Genomic DNA, 11623 nt, shown 5'->3' with positions numbered 1-11623 from the left:
TGTAACAACAGCCATATTATCACAATGAAAAATTATATTCTTATTCGTAAACCTTTCTTTCCATAAAAAGATGGCCAAAGCAAAAGGTATAATTTCCAATTAAGTAATGTAACTTAATAAAACTTTGCCTCAATTATGGCCATTGTAAAATTGCCCATGGTCCATTTAAATAAGCTGCACAAACCAGTGAATGACCACTTGCACTGTCAGTATACAAATGTAAATCAGCATTTGAAACCCAATTCAAATCTTGGATATATGTTTAGCCATTAAATTCTTTATAAACATATTGCCACATATACAAATCATCTCGTATTCCTTTGGTCAATCTTATAAAATGATGAGATATTTTAACATTTTTAAACGAGCCATATAGATGCCTCATAAATGCCCTTCTGGAGGGAAGAGCCCTTGCACAAAAAGCCAATGAACCTGTTAAAGACGCACTTCTTTCTTTTGCTATAGGAACACCCATGTTTGAGCAAACTTTTGAAAATGCAGTCATAAGACAGAGCCAGTCATCTTGATGAGCTTCTCCAACAAATATAAAAGCATCAAGATAATGATTCAAATTTCAGAATGCGTTTTATTTTTAACTGACCAATGCAAAAGGTTGAAAAATTTTCAAATAAAGCACAACTAATAGAACATCCCATGGGCATTATTTTTTGGATATAGTAAAGACCATTTAGTTTCAGATGCCTAGTAAATCAAAATCACCAGGATAACATTTAAGTAAAGGAAATGCCGATTTAATATTCAGTTTTGCCATTAAAGCCGAATTCTCCATTTGTTTTACAATTTTGACTGCATTGACAAATGATGAATAAGTGACGTTGATAAACTGAGTATCAATAAAATCATTGATACTTTCATTTGAAAGTAAGACAAATAAGTTATCAATCTAAGTCCACCAGTTTTCTTAGGAACTAAACCAATAGGAGAGCACCGAAGATTTGAAATAGGTTTATGTTTGAATGGGCCTGTCAATCGACCTAATGATGTCTCATTATTCCACTTCTTTTGAGCTTCAAAAGGGTTTTTTAAAACAGACAACACATTTCTATATTCACAATTCACATGAACGTGTAGACCTAATGAATTTTAAAACCATATTTAAATCCATTCAAAAGTTCAACAGCGCTTTGCTTATCATGATATAGTTCCAGAAGCTTAGAGAGTTCATTTACATTAACCGGAGATGTTCATAGGGCCCAAATATTAAACTGGTCTGGATGTAGTTCTGAAAACTTATAAATTATCTTTGCTTAAAACCTCCTTTTTGGTTTTGTCTATTAGCAGAGTTGTTAACAAAACGTGAAATGTTATTTCTCTTAAACCTAGATGGACCAGTATTACATTCATAGTCCATAAAGCAACGACAGCGTAAAGCAGGATGATTAAAACCACATTTGAGACATGCATGCCTGTATTGGCAACTGCGTTTATTGGAAAAACCTATGGATGACCATTTTTTAGTATGATCCCTTGATACAACTCAAACGAAATTATTGGTCATAAGAATACCATTTTTCGACAGGATGATCAGCCGCTGCACCGCTTATGATTGACATATATGAGAAAAGTTTACTTGCTTTTCCCGGATACTTTTCAATAAGGACCTGGACATAAGCAATACAACCATCAGTCCAATCCTCAACATAATTAACAGTATGGTTTTTCTTAACTTTGTTTTGTATAACCAGCATACCGTCATTAATTCCAATGGTGTTTTCATTTTGTTTGACTGTTGAAATTGTTTTGATGCATAAGGGACAAATCAATATATTCAATGCCAAATTTTTTCCTTCAGTTTTTGAGTTATCAATATAACAACCTCATTAAAACCAGGCAACATAGAGGTTCATCAAAAACTTCAATAACCTCACCTAAGGCAGCTAATTCAGGTTCAATCTCTTGAATTCTACATCTGGTTGCAAGGCAACTAGTTGAGGTTCATCAACCCTCCGTCGTCTTACTACAGGGGCATCTTCATCAACATCAACTTTGGGACGCCTTTTCTCATTCCTAAATGGTGGTTGAAGTTGTTCCCTGGGAGTCATTCTAAGACGAATCTCTAACCGTGTCCTGCCGACGACGCCTGTCTCTACCTCTTGGCATTGTTATAAACTATTATAATTATTAAAACAGATAAGCTACATACATCAAGTCTTGAAATCCCATTCATCTCTCAAAATATAAATTCAACTTCTTATTCTATCATTCAAGTTAGATAAATAAAATACCACATATAACCCACTACGTTGTCTTAAATAAAATTAATATACATTTGAATGCATTAAACAACTGAAGTTGGTAACAAAACACAATTAAAACAAGTGCAATGTTCCTTCAAACCAAATACAACGTCGATATAAACGATAAGTTTAATAACCAAGCTTATTTAATTATCCGCAAATCAAAAAACTTATAAAAGATGTACGTGTAACAAATTAAACATTAGCGGGCATGTAAATGTTAAAACGGCTTACACTACAAACATGTAATTACCTGTTTAAAGAATATCGCTCATATACATTACAATCAAAACAAATATATCACCTGTATTAAAGCATTTTAAATATAATGCTATTCAATGATTAATATATGTGTGCACAAATGTAACTATTAAATAATAGTCTAAACAGTATAAATGCTATCCAAGTAAGCGATACATTGAATTAAGAATCAAACTTTTTGCAAGAACAACTTTCAAATAAAATAGAATTATTCTTTATAAATTACAGAAATAAAATCATTCGGAAATTTCAACTGCAACAACTATATCTATTTATCACTAAAACATATGAACTTATCTTATGCCTGAATCAGCCTATCCCTTTTGTGTTCCTTCAGTTGAAATCACGCAATGAACAAATCACGAAAAGCATGCAATTTTATACCAAATTAAAGCGGGAAAACCGCTTACGAAATTATGTAGGTAAATAAAAGACGCGCAAGTCCTTCAAAATTAAAGAAAAGATAACTCTAGTTTAGCAGACGATAATCTTAATTTATTAAATTGATTTAATGCTTAATGATTAAATCTTATTAATTAAACGACAAATGTGCAATACAAGGACGATGAACTTTTTTTCTTTCTTAAAGAACTTGTCTATTATCAATCTATGATGATTTGAGTATTCCCAATGCAATTTGCACTTTATGTGTTATCAAGTATCTCGAAAGAAAGAAATGCTGAAATTAAAGTACATATTTATAAGTGTAGAAACAGGATGTTATATTAGCAGAGTACTTGAAAGTCTTTAAAATTGAGAATGGAAATGGGAAATATGTCAAAGAGACAACAACCCGACCAAATAAAAAACAACAGCAGAAGGTCACCAACAGGTCTTCAATGTAGCGAGAATGTTAGTCTTGAATTAATTTTACTCTCTTGTGTACAATTTGGAGTTTAGTATGGCGTTCACCTGTTGTTGACCTTCTGCTGTTGTTTTTTCTATGGTCGGGTTGTTGTCTCTCTGACACATTCTTTATTTCCATTCAAAATTTTATACATCATTTTTCGAATTAATTTTTATTCTCATGATTGCACTGTCGCTAGACCTTATTCTAATATTTCCATAATTAAGTTCATCGTCCTTGTATTGCACATATGTCGTTTAATTAAATGATCCATGTAGTGATTTCAAAATTCCATGTTGATATTTTGATGCACAGATGCAATGCATAAAATCATATCAAATGGAAATGAATATAATAGTAATCTGAGTACCTAGATCCTTGTATGAACATTTATTTTTATACAATTTAGTTTAATTACTTGTTGTTTTTTTTTCTTGTTTTTTTTTAATAGTTCAAAAGAACTTTTAAAAGTACATGTTGTTTAATAATATATGCCTTTGAAAAATCCTATTTCAAATTATTATGCTGTCACTCGAGAATATAAATTTATTAAAAGTATCATAATGAACAAAAAATCAATCATTTTATCAACTCTTTTTGGCTAAAAATACAAAAGTCAATAATTATTTTGGAAAATTATGGAAATATTAGAATAAGGTCTAGCGACAGTGCAATCATGAGAATAAAAATTAATTCGAAAAATGATGTATAAAATTGTGAATGGAAATAAAGAATGTGTCAAAGAGACAACAACCCGACCATAGAAAAGACAACAGCAGAAGGTCAACAACAGGTGAACGCCATACTAAACTCCAAATGGTACACAAGAGAGTAAAATTAATTCAAGACTAACAAAGGTCAGAGGCTCCTGACTTGGAACAGGCGCAAAAACATGCGTCGGTGTTTAACATGTTTATGAGATCTCAACCCTCCCCCGATTTTATACTTGCTTATCAACAAAGTGACTTCAAAAACATCTCATGTAGTATTTTTTACAAACGTATTAAACGTATAGCAACACATAGGGTGGCACATGTGGAGCATGATCTGCTAACCCTTCCGGAGCACCTGAGATCACCCAAAGTTTTTGGTGGGGTTTGTGTGTTTATTATTTAGTTTTCTATGTTGTGTCATGTGGACTATTGTTTGTCTGTTTGTCTGTTTCATTTTTTAGCTATGGCGTTGTCAGTTTGTTTTAGATTTATGAGTTTGACTGTACCTTTGGTATCGTTCGTCCCTCTTTTATAGTTTATCAATACTTCCTCTTGACCAGTTGGACATGGACACCTTGCAATCATTCCATACATAAATGAAACATGAAAACACGGTCAAGGTCAGATGAGCCCTGCCAAACTGACACCTTACAATCATCCAATGATTTAAATATATGTGAATTTTGCCTCTAAGAAACAAACTTAACCAGGAAAACTTAACATTGACTAATGAGATAAAGTTAAGATGATAACTGACAGACAGACATATCATTCCATACAACAAATATTCACTATTGCTTATAGTTTAAGAAAACCATTACACTTAAAAAAATCGTTACATTCAGCAATGAACCTTAAAAATGAGGTCAAATAAAACCTGCCAGACTGACAAGTACATAGTAAAATATTTTTATACACCAAATATAGTTGACCAATTTGATACATAATTGAAACAACAGACCAAAACACAAAAACTTGACTTAAACTGAACCATACACAGATATAAGAAGATATGGTATGAGTGCCAACTCTCCATCCAAGTCATTATTTGTAAACGTTCACCGTTATAGGTCATTACTGTACACGTATTAATATTTATACCAATCTATGATGATTTGAGTATTTAAGCCATTTGCACTTTATTTATTAAACAAGTATGTCGAATTAAATAAATGATGAAATTAAAGTACTAGTTTATACTGTAGATAAAGTATGGTTGCAGAGTACTTCAAAATCGTTAGGCTGTTTATTAATTTATTTTTAAGTTTATATACAACAATTTATTTTGATATCAGCTTTCCAATTGTGAACTTACCATTTCTAAATAGCAACATTCCAGCAGCACCTGCATACGGGGTATATATCTCCCAATTGATACTTTATTCCCGTGCTTGTATTTCCTATGATTTTCTTCATATAGGGTTGCTGCTCACCAGGAAGCTATTAAACCATGAGTTCCAAATGGTGAAGTAGATATCATTCCTTTGTTAATTTAACGGACGCCATCAGGAGTTGGTTGACCATTTTGAAATAACTGTTTCACAGATGATATCGAATATGTTCTTTACGTCATATCTTACTACAATCCCCTTCTGTTTACCGGATTTGTAATAACATCATCAACACGGCGGGTGCCACATGTGGAGCAGGATCTACCCACCCTTCACGAGCACCTGAGATCACCACTAGTTTTTGGTGGGGTTCGTGTTGCTTATTCTTTAGTTTTCTATGTTGTGTCATGTGTACTATTGTTTGTCTGTTTGTCTTTTTCAGTTTTATCCATGGGGTTTTTAGTTTATTTTCGATTTTGTATTTGGACTCTGGTATCTTTCGTCCCTCTTTTATAATACAATATAGTCTAAAAGAACGTTTCAAAGTACAAATGACCGATATGAAATTATCAGTGAGTCGATCAAATAAGTTTGATATATTTGTCCACATAGTCCAGCTGACAATGTAAAATATTTTAAAACATTGTTTATTGACCAATTACCCAATTAAGTTCTTCCAAGATAATTTTATCATTATAGTTTTTTTAATTTTTTTTTCGGATTCCATGCAATACTCAAAACCTGAATTGTTACCTGAAAAGCAAAAATGTGCATAGATAACAACACACTTTGAAATTTGAGTCTCACTCTGTCTAATACGAAGAACGAATATTTAAGGGGCTCGCGAGTCTAAATCAATTTTTTTATCTGACATAGAATTTCGGTATATTTTTCTATAAATGGAAAATGAAATAAAAAATGGGATGACCGTTCATTAACGCTCACAATCTGCCATCGAAAGAAGCATACTTTTTTGTTAATGTTCTTTTTTCTTTTGAACTTTAGGAGAAATAGAGGTAATTAGTTATAAAAAGTACCAGGATTATAATTTTATACGCCAGACGCGCGTTTCGTATACATAAGACTCATCAGTGACGCTCAGATCAAAATAGTTAAAAAGCCAAACAAATACAAAGTTGAAGAGCATTGAGGACCCAAAATTCCAAAAAGTTGTGCCAAATACGGCTAAAGTAATCTTCTTCTGGGGTTAGAAAATCCTTAGGTTTTCGAAACATTCAAAGTTTTGTAAACAGAAATTTATAGAAATGACCACATAATGGATATTCATGTCAACACCGAAGTGCTGACAACTGGGCTGGTGATACCCTCGGGAACGAAACGTCCACCAGCATTGGCATCGACCCAGTGGTGTAAATAGTTATCAAAAGTACCAGGATTATAATTTTATACGCCAGACGCGTAATATCGAAATAAAAAAAAATAATAAAGAAATCGCTTAAAATTTAGAATTATTTAGTTTACATGTATGTACAGCTTATTCGAAAACAACAATAAAAAAAAATAGGTCACCGATGAGTTAAAGATAAAGGCAACTGTAGTATACCGAATGTTCAAAACTCATAAATCCATGGACAAAGAACCAAATCGGGATAACAAACTAAAACTGAGTGAAACAAAAAAGATTTTCAATTTTAATTCCAAAAAATGTCATTTTTGCATCAAAGGGAGATTATTTAGAACTTTTTCAATGATATCTACATTTTTAAAGTCATATGGGTCCAACATAAAATGATTTTTTGGAAAGCTTTTTGTACCATACGATAAAATAACAACTACTAAAGGAAATAAAGAAAATTTATAAAGAAAAATAAAAAAAAAATTTGTCCTGAAAATTTTATACCTGCGAACCTTCTTAAATGTATCTTTCGGGTTTCTTTTTGATGCTGCATATATGATGGGTGCGGGAATTTCTCGCTGAATTAAAGACCTGTTGGTGACCTTCTGTTGTTGTCTGTTCTGTGGTCGGGTTGTTGTCTCTTAGACAGATTTCCCATTTCCATTCTCAATTTTATGCACACAACGTGCAGAAAAAACTGGCTTTGTCCAAAGCCAGATGCCCATTCAGAAAATTGGCCTCTACCCTGTTTTTCCCAGCTATAAATGACTCCGTGTGTTGACAGTGTCGGAAGCGGAGAAATCCAACGGGTATCATAATATGATTAAAAGATTAAATTTATTTACTAGTAATATGTATGAAATATATCTTAGACATTAAAACAAGTATTGCAATTGATAAATCATGTATTAAATGAGAAATGATGTGCTTCATCTCAAAGAGAAATATAACGTATGGTTCACAGATGACGACAATTTTAAATTTGGACATTAACTAAACAACCATTTAAGTGTCCTAGTGAAATTTCATGGTCAGTTTTATTAAAAATGGTATATTCTGGAATCATTACATTTTGAAATATGTTATAATTAAAATCCATCACTTTTTTCCATTGTAAACTTGAGGGGAAAACAATTTCGCATCCCTTTGTTTTAGCAATACGGTTTATCAACATGGGAACTGATCTAATGAATCTGCAAATTTTATGTGTTGAGAATTCCAAATTTCTCTGTTGTATCTCATACAATTCTGTAGTTGAGTTGTCATCTTGGGAGATATTCTCTATCAGCCTAAAAAATGTATTCTTTGAAATTTAAAGTTTAGTTCATGTAACCTGATTTTTTTGTTTTACTATAAGGCTTTGTCTTATATACGCATACCCCATATTCCTTTTTAGTTTTACATTCATACATCTACATTATGTTACTAGATTCATTACCAAGCAATTTCGTCATTGTGCAAGGACGTATACATTAAATATATTGAGCCCTGCTTAATGCAATAGCTAGCTTCAGTAACTACAAATATTCATTGATTGGGCATGAAAAAATGTATGTAGGTTTATGCATTCAGTTTTATTGCTATTTGTTATTAAACAAATGCATTATGTTAATAAAGTATAATGCAAAGCTGCAGATTTTTAGTCTCTTTAAATATAAAAAGGAGACGTGGTATGATAGCCAAGTAGACAATTACTGGGTTTCCAGTTTTATTGCTATTTCGATGTAACAGTTGTATAATGTTTATGTAAATTTACAGCTGTGCTGCTTCTACAGACATAAAAAGAAGGAGATGTGGTATAATGGCCAAGAAGACAACTGTCCACCATTACTAAATGACTTTATGTAAGCAACTATAAGGCAACTGCACAGCCTTCAACAATGACCAACGTTCATAATGTAATGTCAGGTTCAAACAAGACAAAATGTGAAACATTTAATAACGGAATAATAAATGAAAAACAAATATGACAGATAGCAACCAATGACAAACACCTAATTGAAGACTTATGTGTGATATAGGAATATTATATGATGGGTATAACATGTGAGCATTTCCACTAACCTGGGACAGCAGTGCATGGTGTGTTCGTTGAATTCAAAAAGCATAAATAGATAAGGGACAATAGCTTACTTTCTAATGTATAATGAAAAGATGAAAAGAGTCATTTTTATTTGCTGGTTTGTCTGGCTTATCAATATCAACACAATCTTCCTTTTATTTGTAAGATTATAGTTGGGATATATTTGAGTCCCCATTTTAAAAGTTATTGTCATGTGTGGTATAGAAGCCAATGAGACAACTATCCAGTTAAAATGATGTCAAATTACACTCGCATAAGTTAAAAGGCTGTCTTTTGTTGGCTTGCTGTCTAATTGATGTAAATCATAAACCCTAATACTAACTTTTCGCGAGAATATTACTTTACGAATGAGTATACTTAAATGAGTTTAGTAAATTGATCCGCTTCTCATACACAATTGTATTGTATTTCAAAATTGCTGTGATAAAAATCTTAGATTTAAAATGTTAGTCCATTGAGAATAAAATATAACGGATTATAATTTTTTAACTCAGTATACGGATATGGATAGTTAAATGCACGTTGCTAGAAAACAAAAGTCATAAAAGTACTATTAGTGCCATCATGTATCGAATACGTTGATAAAGAAATACTAGTAAAAGGAATTGTCGAGAAAAATGTCTTCGTAAAACCACTTTAGCATCTACATCTACATCGTACGACGATCGATCAATTAGAACAGTGGTGATTACAGTCCGGCGCATCGCAAACAGACACTTACTGAAATATAACAATTTAATGGTGCAATAACCCAAAATAAGATTGTTCAAAGATTGAAAAAAACATTTACATATTTACAAACAGGTTATATATCTAAATGTACTGTCTTTGGATGAGTATTTAAAACTGAACAAAGGAGTTGACGCTGATGATGTTTTGTGGTAGTAAATTCCAAAGTGTAAGTATCACTGTGAATGGAAAAAAGCTATTTTTGAAGTAATCGGTTCTGGAGCAGATTGTTTGGTATTAAAGTGAATTGATTAATCTGGTGCTTTTTACTGGCTGTTGTAAGAGGTACATGTTATAGCGAGAATCTTCGCAACATTTTCATCGTCCGATAACAAGAAATGTCTTTATAACTCTTTTCTTATCTCGCTCTGAGAATGGGGCCACCTCCACATGATTCAAGAGAAAATTAAGGAAAGTTTTAAAAATACATGCGGTTGATAGATTTACCAAGTTGAAAATTCAAGACGTCAAATTAAAAAATATGAAAATAAATAAATACTCCCGCATACGTTTTAATTAGAGCCGAACGATCGCGAAGCGTATTCAACGTTCCCCAAACGTGTCTAAAACTTATCTGTATCGCGTTAAACACGCTTGTACCGTATTATAACGTGCGTGTAGCGTCTTACAAACAAAAACTTAGAGAATCTTTCGATCTACGAAATGGCGCGAGAACGGTGGTCGATAGGGTAACATATTGTTACAGAAATACTACACTCAGAAGGTTAGTCCAAAACAACGGAAAAATCAAACGTGTTCAATCAAAGGATAGATATTGTAATATTTCTAACAAAAAGCAAAAAAAAAAAAAAAACAATATTCACTTCTGCTATGCATGTATCAACTTCCATGCGAATTCATATCTTGTAAAATGTCATAATCGCCAAAATATCAGCTCAAACTACTATACTTGTAACTAACGATCTTAGATTGCGCATACATGTCGCTAGTGAGACACGGACATATCGTTTCAGTCAACTTATTCGCGAGGGTGACCATAAAACCTACTTTTGTGTCAGTTGTTTCCCGGGATTAGTTTATGTAGTGGTTCTGTGCAAGGAGCTCAGCTTTGTTAATAAAGTCCATATAGTGTTTTCAAGAGTGTAACGTATAATCTGATATATGTTAACTCTCTACGATCGCAAAGAGAATATGTTAATGCTAAAATATGAGAAATTAATAATTGGAAAGTTTGAATTATCACGTTTTTCATACATTTTTAATTGAGTCTACATTTTTTTTAATTTTTTTTTAAATATGGGTTTGATAATAGACTTATGAACAGAAGAAAATCAAAGTTTTCAATATTTTAAGGTTGAAGATTTTGGAGTATATCTTAAAAATTATTAAAAATCCACATCTGATTGACACCACTGGTGAAATAAACTTTCATCAAAATGATTTTGAAAGCAACTTTTACTGTGGAAAGAATGTTGGTCAAAATATCCTGACGACCAAATGTAGGTTACAAATATAAATATAAGACATTTTCATCATCCGGTTTTTGGTAATATTATATCTCAGGAAGTACTAAGCTTTTTATTTTCATTTTCAACAAGCGTTTTCATAAGAAAAACTACTATTGTCAATAAATACCTCAGTCTTCCGATGGAACGAAATGAAGCTTTTCATATCTTTTTCAGGCGCAAATGACCTTTGATGATGTTTTTGAATATTTTCTTAAAGTCAGTTTTGTCATATGCAGATATCACCTTACAAGTTGGAACTTATATGTTTGGTTTAAGCATCCCTGATGATGGTGAATCCAGACACGCTTTTTGTGTATATAGGATGAAGGTAACAACTATTCCGGGAACAGTTGTGTGCATAGAAACGGGGAATACTCATTTGAAGCGAATTTTTAAATCTATCATAAAAAAGAATGGTTGCAATTCGCTTTTAATATCTTAATCCTTTTAAATAAAAGCAAAATCAATGACCTTTGGAAAAAAATACTTTTAATTATTAAGCAGAAATGATCAACAAGATAATTTGTTAAAGTTTTGAATAAGATTATAACTAATTGTTAACATATGACTTTCAT

This window comes from Mytilus trossulus, chromosome 9, assembly GCF_036588685.1.
Source record: "Mytilus trossulus isolate FHL-02 chromosome 9, PNRI_Mtr1.1.1.hap1, whole genome shotgun sequence".
Taxonomy (NCBI): domain Eukaryota; kingdom Metazoa; phylum Mollusca; class Bivalvia; order Mytilida; family Mytilidae; genus Mytilus; species Mytilus trossulus.
Note: the sequence above shows the minus strand (reverse complement) of the source record.